At 33.4% G+C, this 14,777-nt stretch overlaps 4 protein-coding genes across 7 annotated transcripts in view; 1 reads left to right on the plus strand and 3 right to left on the minus strand.

Annotated features, from left to right (window-relative positions):
• Window positions 1-14,777, minus strand: part of LOC116733095 (oocyte zinc finger protein XlCOF6-like) — a 778,765-nt gene that overhangs the window by 275,931 nt on the left and 488,057 nt on the right. The gene's annotated exons all lie outside the window — the stretch shown is intronic.
• LOC116733104 (gastrula zinc finger protein XlCGF8.2DB-like) overlaps window positions 1-14,777 on the minus strand; it is a 570,370-nt gene that overhangs the window by 76,769 nt on the left and 478,824 nt on the right. The window lies entirely within an intron of this gene.
• Window positions 1-14,777, minus strand: part of LOC116733144 (uncharacterized) — a 93,406-nt gene that overhangs the window by 69,366 nt on the left and 9,263 nt on the right. The gene's annotated exons all lie outside the window — the stretch shown is intronic.
• The window catches only part of LOC116733103 (immunoglobulin superfamily member 3-like), a 919,724-nt gene that overhangs the window by 50,043 nt on the left and 854,904 nt on the right, over window positions 1-14,777 (plus strand). The gene's annotated exons all lie outside the window — the stretch shown is intronic.

The raw sequence follows: 14,777 nt of genomic DNA on the forward strand, positions 1-14,777 counted from the left end.
GATAAAAAAAGGAGGATTTAAAATGAAAGCAAACAGGGTGCAAAGAAAACCAGAGTGAAGGGAGAAGCTGCTTGACAACTTGTTTAGTGTGAAGGGGGTTTGATAAGGGATGAAGAGGACTGGTGCGTCATAACCCTTCACACTAAGCAGGTTTGACAACATTTAAGTGTGAAGGGAGGAGCTGTTTGGAAATCACTTTATCTTATACAGGCCTCAGACAAAGTGGTTGTAAGTATGGATTTATTAACAATATTCAAATATTATTTACAGCTCATGAAAATGATAAAGTACTTTCTAACAATATGATTGAGTTTAATCATCAGGAAATAACAGAAAAAGACAAAACAATCCTGCAAATTTCCTTCAAGTTGTTGGATTTCACCTGAGAAAATTAATGCCACATTTTACAGGTTTAATATAAAAAACTGTCAGAAATGCAAAGCAGCAAATGAAATCACTTAATATGTGGAACAGAAGTGCTGAAAAATCATCTTTGAATAAGTTCAAAGTCATCATTAAATAGATCCACCTCTGAAAGTATTTAAACCTGATTGGTCCCAGCAAATTCACTAGAAGTTCAGAGAAATATCAGATGAATAATTTTCACTTTTTGCTCCTCAGGCCTCAGTAAACATGAGATAAATGTTATGAGAGGACAAACCTGAACAAGTGCAGTAAATGTAGTCGTGTGAAGCAACACATAAATGAAACTCTTCTGCTTCTCCATGGAGATTATTTTGTCTCAATCTGAGCTATCAGACAAGCTAACTAAGAAATATTTTACAAATGGTTTCTCAACAGAAATTTCATGCATATTTTTAGTTTAATAACTCTGTACAGTTTAGACATTCAATAAATTATTAGTGACTCTAATAGACGTGATTGTTTAACAGAAGAAAAAGAAAACTAAAAAACTGTTTCGGTGAATGTCCAGATTTCACTAATTGTTTAAACATCAAGAATTATAACATTTTATAACATTATAACTGATTTAACTCAGAAGAGTCAATAATCTGAAACATCTTCTGTTTTACTGCTGCTGTGTTTATTTATCACCACAAGGTGGCAGTAATGATCCGTTTCAACATGAATCTTTTCTCGTTTGTCTTTCCGTATTAAACAGAAAGACAAAAGTATATTATTGTTGAAGACGTAATGAAGAAATATTTGAGTAAACAAATATCTGGTTTGATTTTAAAGGTTAAGTTTGAATGTAACTGTTACAACTTTCCTCTGAAAACTGTGGATAGTTTTTATTTATGTTTTCTAAACTCTTTGCTAATTGAAGCTTAAATATTGTACATAGTTGTAAATAAATGTCAACACATTATAAACAAGACAGCATATTTTTTGTTGAATTACAGAAATAAACATTTTCACTTATAAATCTGTCTCGTTCAGACTTTTAATTTTTCACATTTTCTCAGCAGTTGATCAAAACTGCATAATAGATCCATATAGTTCAGTTTAGTTGATCTAAAGTTTCATTTGCTCAAAGGAATTAAGTCAGTTTTAGTGACTGAAACTCTGCAGCTGAACCTGAAACATGTGAAGAGACACAATCTGCCTGGAAACAAGGAAAACTGATATCAGAGGAGAAATGATTGAGTGGAAATGAGTCTGGATGGAAAAATGTCTTTATGCCATCAGTTTGGAGCAAATGTCAGAGTTTCTCTGGATTCAGATTCTCTGATTCTTTAGTTGTTTATTCTGAACATCTTTACTGAACGTCTCTGAGGATTCAGTCACATTTAATCACAGGCTGACCTGAACATCCAACACTGTATTAACTCTTTATTTCCTCATCCTGGATCCAGATGTTGAACCTGAAGCTGCTTCGATTGGAGGAGAAATCCTCAGAAGAAGAAGATGGAGGAACTGATGGTATCAATAATTCACCAATATTGACTTTCTCATTTATTAGAGCCACTTCAGCTTTGAACGGTTTTACACGTTAGAGGAAGTTAAAACTGGAGGGAAAAGAATTGAGAAATATTCTGTTTTCCTCCAGGACTCTGAGTCTGTTTTTCTCTCTGAGTCTCTTTTATAAAAACTTGATTTTATCAAACAGCTTCTATGAACACATGAAAGGTCATTGATTCATTAAAAGCGGCAAAATGTTCCCCTGACTTCTCTTGTTTCCGTACAGGAGAAAAAGGAGAGAGAACGGCACATCATTAATCATGCATGAATGATGCGTTCAGGTAACCTCGGACGTTTATTTTATTAGAGACAAATGGAACAGATTATAATAAAAATCTCCAATCAGAAATAAAAAGGTTTATTGTTAATATCAGATGTATCTCATCAAGCATATTCTTAAAAACCGCAGTAAGAAGTTCAGTCTGTGTGTTTCTCATTAAATCGGTCTAACCGAGGCGTCCTTAAACGCAACATCGCTCTGGCGGAATCAGGTGAATTAAGTTTCTCGTCACTTTCCCCCAGTCAGACCTCTGGACTGCAGCAGCCAGCAGTTGGATGGACTTCGTGTCTCAGAGCTTCTGGGTATGTCTGATTTATTTTAGTTTTTATCTTCCAGTTTTTCTGTGTGACGTTGTTTTGTTGAGGAACATCAATAACTCAGCAGAAAAACAGAGTTTCTACAACAGAAAACCATCCTGGCTCTGATCAAACCTGCAGCCTCTGTTTCTAAATGCAGCATAGAGGTTAGAATATTAGAACAACATGATCATAGATCTGCCGCTTCTTGTTTTCTTCCTCAAACCGATCAGCGGACTCGGATGATGAAGATGATCAAACTTCTTTCTACAGAAGTTTCTTTTCAGTCTGAAGGTTTTTGTTCAGAGAGACAATGAGCTGAAAAATAACATTTCATTAATTCGCTGGTAGAGCTTTGCTACACGTGAAACTGAGTTTTAATTTACATATTCTGTACATAAAGGAAGCGGAAATGCGTAAACGTTGATGTGCTGGCGGGACTATCTACAAAGTGATTGGTTGGTTTTCTTTAGAAGGCGGGACATGTTGCCCGCCTCACCTTTCAGCAGGTTTCAGATTAACTAGTGAATTCAGTAAAGACTAGAAACAGACTGAACAAGGTTCATTCACATGTTTTTATTTAGAACAAATACGAGCCAAAAACCAAAGCAAAGCAAAGAACAAAGTTTATTGTGATCAATTTGGCGAGTTAAAAACCAAACACAGGAACTGTATTGGTCACGTGGTTTTCCTTAAAGTGATACGCACACAGACACGTGGTTTCATCTTGTTTGCTCGGCGCATGTGCAGAGGTTTGTGTGTCGTCTGGCCCGTCACTACTTTCTTCACCTTCACCAAGTTAAACTCATGGCCACAGTCTGAGCTGATTTAATAAATATTATTTTATTAAAATAATATAAAAATAATCAGTGACACATAAACTCCATATAATCCAGACTGAAGCTCTGAGTGAAGAATTAAAACAAAGATAATCAGTAAAATGTTCATGTTAATTAGACTGAATATGTTTAATGAACAGATTAATTAATTTCATTCAGGTTTTATTTAATAAATCATTTAGTCTCCTCTATGATCAATGTCCAGATATGTGGCTGAACAGATAGAAATTAAGTTTTAGCTAAATTATCAATATCTGCATTTTATCTGAAATTGGTTTAACTTTTGAAAAAGTTTAATTTCTTTTATATATCGAATAATAAATGAACACATTAAAGCTTCCAGCACAAAGTAACATAATTAGTTCTGCAATAATGGAATAACTAAACAGAACTTTTCTTCTGTGAGCCTCGTGAATATTGTAATTTATGTGAACCATTTTTCCATCTGAGTCAAAATCTGAAATATGAGACATTTAATTAATTTTAGTTGGTAACTTTGTCTTTAATAGAGAGAGAATAAAATCTCAAACTCCTGCAGGTGTTCAGATTGATAATTCACCTCCTGAATCCTGACAGATTGATTTAACCTCAATAAAAATGAACTAAATTAAAACTTTCTGCTCTGACATCACAGGAAGTTGAACCTGGAATCAGATTTAAATGTTCGCAGCATCACAGACCAGAAACCTGCTGCTGTATTTATTTATGGCCACAAAGTGGCAGTGTCACAGTTTTAATTGTATTTATTTATTTTACTTATTTTGCCATAGCATAGTTAAAACATAATTGAATCAGAAAGTTCAGGAGTTTCCATATGAAGGAGCTGAGGTCAAAGGTCAGACTGAGTTGTTATGAATCCAGTTGTTCCTTGTATTGTTAGTGATGATGTTCCTGATGTTCTGCTGCCTCTCCTCCTCTTCCTCTCTCAGGATGAAGATGATCTCCAGGATCCTGCTGCTCCTCATCCTCAGCTCATGTCTCTGTGGTCAGTCTCCATCTTGTCTTTGTGACAGAAAGCTCTCTAGATGGAGCTGAAAGACTCCCATGTTCCAGTTCTCAGTGTGTCTGCTCCTCTCTTTCCCTCTCTGTCTCCTCAGCAGCAACATTTGTAGTGAATGTGACACAGAGCAGCTATCAGGCAGAGGAGAACCACAGCATCACTCTGGAGTGGACCTTCCCCACCAAGACTCAGGGATCCTGGAGGAATCTGTTCATCTACTGCAGCCTGGTGGCTCCTCACAGAAGATTATTCCGCTATCAGTTCTATAAAGGTGTTGAGATTCCAGATTCTCAGCATGAACAGTTTTCAGGACGAGTCCAGATTGACAAAGATGTCCTCAGAGAAGGACGAATCAGACTCCATGTGTCCAGACTGAGGACTGAAGACTCTGGTCTGTATCTGTGTGACGTGAAAACTGATTATGGATCCAACAATGAAGAATGTCGACTCAGCGTTACTGGTGAGTTATTTGGTCAGTTTTTTTTTTTACTTTCTTTTAACTTTTTAGGTCTTTGTTGAGCATAAATAGAAACTGTTTTTTAGTGAAATGCTTTAGCCTCTCTTTATTAAATCTTATGTTTGATCACATCTCTAAGCACTAGAGGTCAGTAAGTTGACCTCAACATAGAGTGGTGATTCTAGATCAAATTCACCTGGGAAGTCAGCTGATCTAATAGATGAAAACTGTGATTCTATCACAATACTACTGAAGACAAAAGTTCAACATCTTAATTTTATTTCATTATTAAAGTGAAACTGTGAAGTTAAAACATTTAATTGGTTCAAGGGATAAATTAGTTACAGTTTCTGTGCCAGCATATATCATCATCAGAAACATATTTAGCTATGAGGGTTCTGATCCTCTCGGTCCATTACCTCGGGCCAGCTCTGGTTAGAGGACCCAGAAATTGTAGTCCAGTCCAGAACTACTTTTTTGTGTGGAGTACCTCAAGGGTCAGTACTGAGACCAGTTTTATTTAATTTGTATATAAACGACATAAGCAAAGTGTCTAATGTATTAAATTTGTGTAATTTGCTGACGACACAAATATTCTAGTCTCTGGTGAAAACTTACAACTTCTTTCCATAGAAATCAGTAAATTAAAGAAATGGTTTGACAATAACAAATTATCACTAAATTTGGACAAGACTAAAATCATGGTTTTTGGAAACTGCTACAAAAATACTAAAATTCAAGTTCAGATAGAGGGTGTAACTCTAGACAGGCTTTATGTTAATAAGTTTCTCGGTGTAATAATAGATGACAAAGTCAGTTGGAAATATTATATTAAACATTTACAGAATAAACTAAGCAGGAGCAAATCAATCCTGGCTAAAGCTAGACATGTTCTGAATAACAGAATAATATAATGTAGAGTTATTCTATATAACTCTCTGATTTTGCCATATTTAACATATTGTTCAGAGGTGTGGGGAATTATTGCAAAAGCTCTTTACAGCCACTAAATATCCTACAGAAACGAGCCGTTAGAATCATCCATAATGTTGGTTATTATGAGCAAACAAACCCGTTAGTATTAAAATCTAGAATCCTTAAATTTGAAGAGCTTTAATTTAAAATGACTCAAATCATGTTTAAGGCATCTGTTGCCCACTCAAACAATAGTGATGCCGAGACATGCGGTGGTTGTAAATTTTCTTTAGTTTCATTTTTTACTGAAAATACAAACAACATTCATAAATCCAACGTGAGTCAAACTATGGCTGCTATGTTCTACTGAGCTTCTTCAGCACAGAAACTTAGGACCCAAGGCTGCCCTAAGCGCCTGTTCAAAACTGATCCCTTTCTAAACTCATTTCACTCTCAGCCAGAATAATTACCAACATATTTATGAATGTTCAGCTTAACATGGACAATGAAACACAGAGCTTTATTTTAGCAAAACAAAATATTCATAGGAAAGAAAATAGAATCATATTTTAATGGAAGAGGGTTTTGGGGGATTCCTTGATCTAAAGTCCCCAGCAACTGGTCCCTCACACATCTAATAAAGTTCAGCCTGAGCTCATAGAGAGCCTGTTTTCTGAAAGAGATGGGGATATTACCGGTACTTAAGGGGAAACTCAAACTTAAGGATTTGTATAAAAAGCTTTTTATTTCAATTCATGGGGTAAAGTTATGAAACAAGTTAAATGAGGAGTTAAAACAAAGTCTAAATTTATTACAATTTAAAAGTAAATAAGTAGGTCATTTTCACAAGATGTAGAAATATGAGAGAGAGTTAGCACTAATGTGTCCATTGAGGCTGAAACATATGAATGTGTGGCTATGGATGTTTGGATTTAGACATATCTAAACCCAAATAAAAATTTATTAACCTGTTTATTTTATTTATTTATTTATTTATGAGGATCCATCTGAAAATATTGTATGAGTTTTTGAGGTAGAAGTTCATAAGTTTCTTATTTCTTCCTACTCCTTTTCAAGCAAGTTAAGATTTCTGTGGTACAACACAGAAATCTTAACATTTCAAATGAAGATTTAAAGAAAATAGCAAGTTTACTTTGTAAAAGTGCATAAAATAATCTTTATTGCTGTATTACTGCTACATTTCATGCTATGAGTTTTATGCTATAGTTTTTGTGTTTGCTCTCGTTTTGTGCATCTCACCAATCTTTACTCAAGTAGAAGTAAAAATTAACTGTCCAAGAAATGTATTAAGTTTAATTAAGTAAAAGTAAAACAGTATTTTGTAACAAGGCGACTAAAGTACCAAGTTACTGTCCACCTGATTTTAATATTTTTAAAGTGTCATCAGACAGACAAGAATATGAGGCCATGTTCAAATGTATATATTAAGTATTGAGTATTTTAAAGAAAAAAACCTTTTATACTAATGCAGGCTTAAGGCCTTTAGGTCTGTCTGTTGTGTTTTTGGTTAAAACATGTTTGTTTTTCATTTAGTGAAGTTACTCAAAGGGTGGAGTAGCAAGACATTTTACTCAAATAAAAGTAAATAGCATGATAGAGTAAAACTACATCCAAAGGTATTTTGTCCCCCAAAGATTTTTACCCATTTTTGGTGGAATATGTAAAATTTTAGTGGTGACCAAACATAAACTTTGATTAATAGTTAATTAAAGTCAAGAGCATTTGTCTTCTGCATGTTTTATGGCTTGATAGGAATCAAGTTATTCAGACACTTAAACCACATTAAGCTATGAATGCTGGGGATGCAGTTCCTATAGTCCACTGGTGAAACTGGAATCCATCAGGTGTCTGTCTGTGGGAAGTCGTGACAGTAGCACCACAGGCAGCACCGATCTGTAGTGGGTTGGTGCGATCCTTATTGTTACAGAAACAGTTTATCCACCATCATCGATAGTCATGCTAACTAGCTGAGCTTTCATATCAAGCATCCCTGTTGTGAACCAGCTGTAACAAAGCAGAGAGAAAGTAGGAGGGTTTGTGCAGCGTATACACAAAGTGATTGTTAGCGCTATAACCTTCCTCATGGCTCTGATTGGTTGTTTCTGACAGAACAGTGTATTTCTGCAGATCGTAGTAGGACCATAGAGCAGTGGAGCTGGATGTTTTCACAGAGCGTCTCATGTTATGCTGTCAGGACATAGTGATAGTTTTTAGAAATAAGATGTTTCTTTTTTTTAGAAAAACATCTTATATCTCTAATATGATTAAATAATTAAATTATAAAAGGATTTAAACCAACTGAAAAGTTTGAATAACTGAATAAAATACATTCATCAACAAATAACAAGAATCCTTGATAATTTAAGTTAATTTAAGACAAACCAGATAAATATATTGATGTCTATAACACTCAATGTAATTCCTCAACAGGTAAAAATGGAGCCCAAGGCAACTTGACTGTTCCTGGAGGTAAATATGTTTAACTAGATAACCAGTGGTTACTGGAACTCTGGCTTAGTTTTAGACTTTCTTTGTTATCTGCAGTGATTTTGGCTCTTTGGGTTGAATATTTGTCTTCCAGCTTTTCCTATTGTCACATGTTGATGTGCAGTTGGGCAAAGCAGATAACTGCTAAATACCTTTTGATCTGCACATTGGTGTATAACTGTGTGGGATGGGGGTGCGTGTGAAGGCGTGTGTGTGTGTGTGTGTGTGTGTGTGGGTGTGTGTGTGTGTGTGTTAGAGAGAGAGAATGGGTGAATGTGTCTGCAGTGTGAAGCGCTTTAACAGGTCAGCATGACTGGAAATACTTTAAATAACTTCAGTCAATCAATGTTTCTATCTTTACTCAGACAATGAGTGAATAACTGTCTTGAATAAATTAGTATTTTGCTTGTGGATAAATGTGGATAAATTAGTAGAATGATAAAATGTTTTGTTTCTCAATAAACTGGTTAATTTGACCTCTAAATGGATAATTTAATTATCAGGTTAATCACATTTCCTTGCACAATTGTTGGAGTAAATAACAAAAATGACTAAAACTATTCTCCTTCCTGAACACATGATGGCATTTCTATGGTGTGAATATTTGATTAATATTATTTGAATAAATCAACATGCCATCTTCAGAAATCTGGAACAAAGGAACCAAAGAAAGAACCAAACTAGTGGAAATCCAGTTTTTCCTCCATCCTGATTTAATCTTCCTGCCTTTGAAGAAAATGTTTCTTCAACTTTTGTTTTACATCCACAACTGGACCTACTTTGAAATAAGAGGATGTGAATTAATCTTTAAGATTATACACAGTTATGACATCATCTAGGCACATTAATATGAAAGCTTCTAAATTTAAGAAAAGTAATAAAGTGGCATTTAACAAACAGTTTAGCTTTTGTTCCTTCTAACTAAACTAAAAAAAGGTTTCATACAATTTAGAGTCAGACAGTAAAATAAAAAGGTTCTGGGTTCATCTGTGTGTGTGTGTGTGTGTGTGTGTGTGTGTGGTGCAGTAAATGTTGACCCCTGAATGATGAGGTGACTGTTGGTTCACAGCTTTGATCTCATTAATAAAACAAAAATATGCAAAATTGAATTCAAAATATTCAAAAGCGGAATTTTAAAAACCTGTTTTTTTGTCACAGGACTTGATCCTGGAGTTATTGGTGGTGTTGCTGGTGTTGTTGTTGTTGTTGTTGGAGCACTCATCATCATCTTCATCATAATCTATGCTGTATGTCGCCACAGATGTAAACAAAGTAAGTCAGTCATTGTCTTTGTAAGTCTTGCAGGATTTTGGTGAATTAATGATTCTCTCCATAAATGCATATTTCCAATTGATAGAAAATTATAGTTTTTAATAGTTTGCAAAATCTGATCTGAAACTGAAGAGAAGTAAAACTCAGAAACATGGAGCTGTCTGGATAAACATGTATAAGAAAAGTTATGCAGTTTTCACATATTTATCAATATCTGTTGGTGTTTGTCTGAAAAGAAAAGAAAATCAAGAAACCAAATTATTATGAGTAACTTTTTTCTCTTTTAGGTCTTTGTTGTTTATTGTAGCCTTTCTGCCTGCCCAGGTTGATGAAACATTTTTACCAGACAAAAACTGTTAAGGAGAATTAAATATTGTCACTCATTTATATTGTTAAGCTAAATATTCACTGTTGTCTAATTTCTGTTGTGTACAGTTTTTCCATGCTGGAACAACAAGTCTCAAAATGAACAAGGGAGAAATGATGGAGGTATGGAAATGGAACAATTTATAATAATTAACTTATATTAATTATTTACTTTTTTATTTTCCTGCTCATTGATAAACTAAGCAGGACTGCAGTCACTGAACATCACAGCTGAGCATCAAACCAGGAAACTGAACTTCCTTGTTGGTGACTGAATCTGACTGACTAGATAATTTGATGTAGCAGCAATGAACTGGTGACCTGACTGGTTTACTCCTGGCTCACCAGCTTTCCCACTGACCTGAACAGTGATATGCAGGTTTAGACCAGAGGTGACCAACCTGTGGCCCCGGATCTGGACAACACTAAAGAAAAACAGCCAAGAATCAAGAAAACAAAATCCAACAACATTCATTCATAAAATGCTATAAATAAAACTATTAAAAATTGCAAACACATAACTCAGATTTTCTCTTCTTTGTTGTGTTTTCTTCAGCAGAGAAGCTTATAGCCAATTAAAACATGTTTAATATTATAATTACATCAGACCAATTAAATAAAGAAACTAGAGTTTAATGAAAGACATCTCTTCTAACTTAATGAAAGTTATATTTAAAAGGTTCTTTTAATCTGACAAGCCTCATCTGAATATACATTACATATTCAATTTAATATGACTATGTTTACATTTTCATTTTAATATGCTTTGGTTTCTGGATTGTCTTATTTTTGTCAACAAGCATCTGGAAACAAATGAAAGACAAATAATTTTAGAAAAAGTAAAAACTTTACTGATTTACTTTATTTTTTGCTGATTGATGATAATTTTCTTTTGAAAAACTAAAAATGACAGAATTCTGTTTTTATTCAAGCCATCTTAATAATAATGTTACTTTGGGATATCAAGCAATCAGAAGAAGATGATTTTATTGAAAACATTTTGTTTTGTGTTTCATAGATCGCAGAGGAAATGGTAACCAAGGAGATGAAGATGAACAAATACCTTTACAGGACCTGGGAAAACCAAACCAGGGTCTGAATTCATCATCCTGACCTGAAATCTCCTCAACCACTAATGGTATGAAAACTGTTACATGTATAGAACTGTGAATAATAATGAAAAAACTGTATGCATTAAACCCAAAAGCAAATCCTTCATATTAGATCAAAGATTTAATAATCTTTTCTTGAGATAAAAAAAAGGATGAAGAATCATGTAAGTTAAAAAAGAACATTTTATGTCCATAACTGTTTCTGTAGTTTAGAGTCTCTTACTCAGCTTTTGAAAACTGACTTCTTGAAAAGTATTTTTTAATATATTCAAAAGTTGACAGACTTGATCTCCAGCTTGTTCCTACAAAAGGTTTTTAATTTAATTTCTGTCAGTGAATCTTATTTTTAATGCTCACACTCTTGTTACATAACCAAATATTTATGGATGTTATTATGACTTTCTGTCTAGTTTTTCAGTTTTTTAAAATCTTCTATTTGGAAGTTGTTCATTTGTCCTGGACACTGTTAAACTGCTGTTGTCACATGAAATATGTAAAAAGTCCAACTATATACAACAAGTTATTATGACTATTATTAACATTATTCAAAGTGCTAAACAATAAGGAGCTCAAATGGAAAATGGAAAAAACATTCTGTCCAGATGTTTTTCCTCTGGTTTTAGGAGTTTTGAAAAGGTCAGTGTCTTAAGATGGGAGAACATGAGGTAGGACATAAAGCTGCAGAAGATTAGAAAACTTTAAGTTTTGTAAATGAGCAGCAAAACATTAAAGTCTGTTTGAACCTAAAGCAACCAGTGAAAAGATTACAGAAGTAGAAATGTGAGCATATTTCCTGGTTTTGGTAAAATGTGAGCAGCCACGTTTTGGACCATCTGCAGATCAGTAAAACTTTTCCTCAGTAACCCAGAAAACAGAGAATTGCAGGAGTCAATGCATGAAGACACTAATGGGTGGATATGAACCCTGCATTTTTAAATGATAAAACTTTTAAATTCACCTAAAAACATTTAAGTTTAGAGATGGTCAAAGCCTTGTTACCTCTTAAATGAGAAGGATCGAACCACTCACCCAAATTATTTACCTTATCCCTGCATTTTATGACATAGTCGTCAATTTTTAAAGTAAAATTTTGGAAATTATTTATTTACTTTGAATGAAAGTCTTGAAAAAACATTTGAGATGTTGATGCTTTCCAACATTCATCATCCAACACTAAATACAAACATATCAATCTTTCTACTAAACCGACAGCAGAAACTCACATCAGATAAATATGTGACTGTTTCTAGCCTGAAAACAAAAAACAGAGAAGATGAAAGATTGTCAAATTCATTTATTTCTTTTAGGACTGTAGAAAAGAACTTTGAAATTCCTATCATGATATTAAGTATCAGGATTATTTTATTTGCTTTATCCTCAGATTTAAAAAATGGCTTTAATGCAAAGAAAAAAACTGTAACACTTTATTAGACATTGTGTGCATAAGACTGATATGACTCTATCATAAACATGAAATAACACCTGAAGGAGTCTTCATGAATGTCTATGACTGTTGTCATGAAGTGTCATTAGGTAAATAATGACACTTTTAATATAAAGTTGCTCTAAAAGTTGCTTTAAAACTGTCAGCTTTGCAGTATTTTGTAAATAATGACACTTTAATGCACCCATTGAAAAAAAATATATATATAAGTGTAATTTTGAAAAACTGACCAAAGATCAATTTCAAGGGAATTATTGTTTTTGTGTCTAGGTTTTTGACAACAAATGAGTAAATAAGTAGGTTGTCGTCATTGATCCTTAATTTCTGAGAAATAAAAAAACATCATTGCACAAATATTGTTTGAAAATCAGATACAAAAATGTTTTGGAGGACTTTTTTGGTTTCTGACACTATTAAATGATTAAACACTCCCTGGGTCAAATTGACCCACGAACATTATTGCTGTACCCTAGAAACGAACATAATAGGAGGATTGTGGACGGTTCTAGTTCAGAGATTCCCAACCTTGATCCTCAGAGCTCAACATCCTCCATGATTTGAATGTGACTTTGCTCTAACAACTTGATTGCAATGATTGCATCAGCTCCTCTGCAGGCCATCAGGTTCTGCTGAGGAGTTTTAATCATTGAATCATTTATGTGGCTACAGGGAAAGTCCTAAAGCCTGCAGGACTTTGGGCTCTGAGGACCAGGGTTGGGATCACTGCTCCAGTTGACCCAAGATTGGTTTCTTCAGCTGTTACAGTCGATATCTTGATGCAGTGAAAGTGAAATTTTGAACAAATCAATTTAAAGAAGCAGGAACACATTTATTAAACATGTATGCACAAACATAAAACATGTGTATATGATCTAAGAATAATATATTCCATTTTATTTTATTTATTTCCTCAATAACTATTTAAAACTAGTTATATATTTATATAACTTTCATTATACTGTTATATAAATATATTTATGCTTGTATATTGTTTCCGTTCTTTAGCCGTTGTGTTTCAGAAAGTCACTTCACATGTTGATGTTCACAAGTGTTTCAATGATGTTCTTATTTTTATTCATATTTACCTTTAAATCACGCCCTCCTTCTCTTTCTGCAAATTATTCTTGAATATTTTTGTGTTGTAGATTATGTGTGTACATTATTCAATGTAAATTTTAATATACATGATTTTGTATAAAGTGTGTTTTTAATCTTACTGTATTAAATATCCTTATTGCTTTTTTCTAAAGTGTGATTATCAACTGCAGAGAATTTTTATATCTTTTATTCCCAGATCTATGCAAAGTATAGTTAAAGTAAAGACATTGATGAATATAGAATATGCAGGAATTTCAGATCTAAAATATAAACTTATTCTTCCAAGAACTGCAGTAAATATGATCAGATTTAATCTGATTAAATGAGATTCAGAGAAATTTTATTTCGTTCACTCTTTTATGTTTATTTTTAATTATGAGTTCTACATTAAATTGTACATTATTCCTTCCAAACAGTATAAACTTTGTTTTATTCAGGTATATTTAGAAATTATTTCTGTTAAAACTCAGGTCTAGTTTGTGTCTTCAGTCCTAATTGGATTGTTGAATTACTGATCACAAAAACATTTAAACTTCAATAATTTAATTTATGTATGTTGATATTTTGTTGCTGAGCTAATAAAATATTCAACTTTTCTTGTTTCTTTGTTTTCAGTGTTTTTCAAACTTTTCTCAGTTAAATTTTTATCTTTATAGTTAAATAAATAAACAGGAAGTAGAAACATAGAATCTGATGAAAGATGTTCAATTAATGCATCAAAATAAATTAAATCAACAAATGTTACTAAATTATTTCATGTTGTTTCCTGATTCTGTTTCATGTAAACTGAAGTGAAGATCACAGAGTGAAGCATCAGGATGAAGCTGCTGATCAACTGATCAGATCAATATTTAATAATCACGTCTTAAAGCTGTTAGAAATAAACACATTTCATTAAAGAAACATTTCTAAATCTGTGTTTTCACATCAGAACTGAATAAAGACAGAAAGGAGGAGAAATACTAACTTTCACTGCTGAGCAGCTTTTAGTCAGAGCTTAGAGCGCCACCATGTGGACAAAACCACACATTGCAGCTGATCTCTGCTGAGGTAACATCATTTTACTCCTGGTTGGATCTTTATAGATTTGACTGATTTTGGTGATTATTATTATTATTATTATTATTATTATTATTATTATTATTATTATTAATAGATTAAAACTCTGTTATTCACAACATCTGGGTCCAGATGTTCTGGTTCCTGATCAAAGCTCCAGTTTAACCAGCTGCTCTGAACCAGTTGATCTGGAGCTAAATGTTGATCA

This window comes from Xiphophorus hellerii, chromosome 14 (assembly GCF_003331165.1).
Source record: "Xiphophorus hellerii strain 12219 chromosome 14, Xiphophorus_hellerii-4.1, whole genome shotgun sequence".
Lineage (NCBI taxonomy): Eukaryota > Metazoa > Chordata > Actinopteri > Cyprinodontiformes > Poeciliidae > Xiphophorus > Xiphophorus hellerii.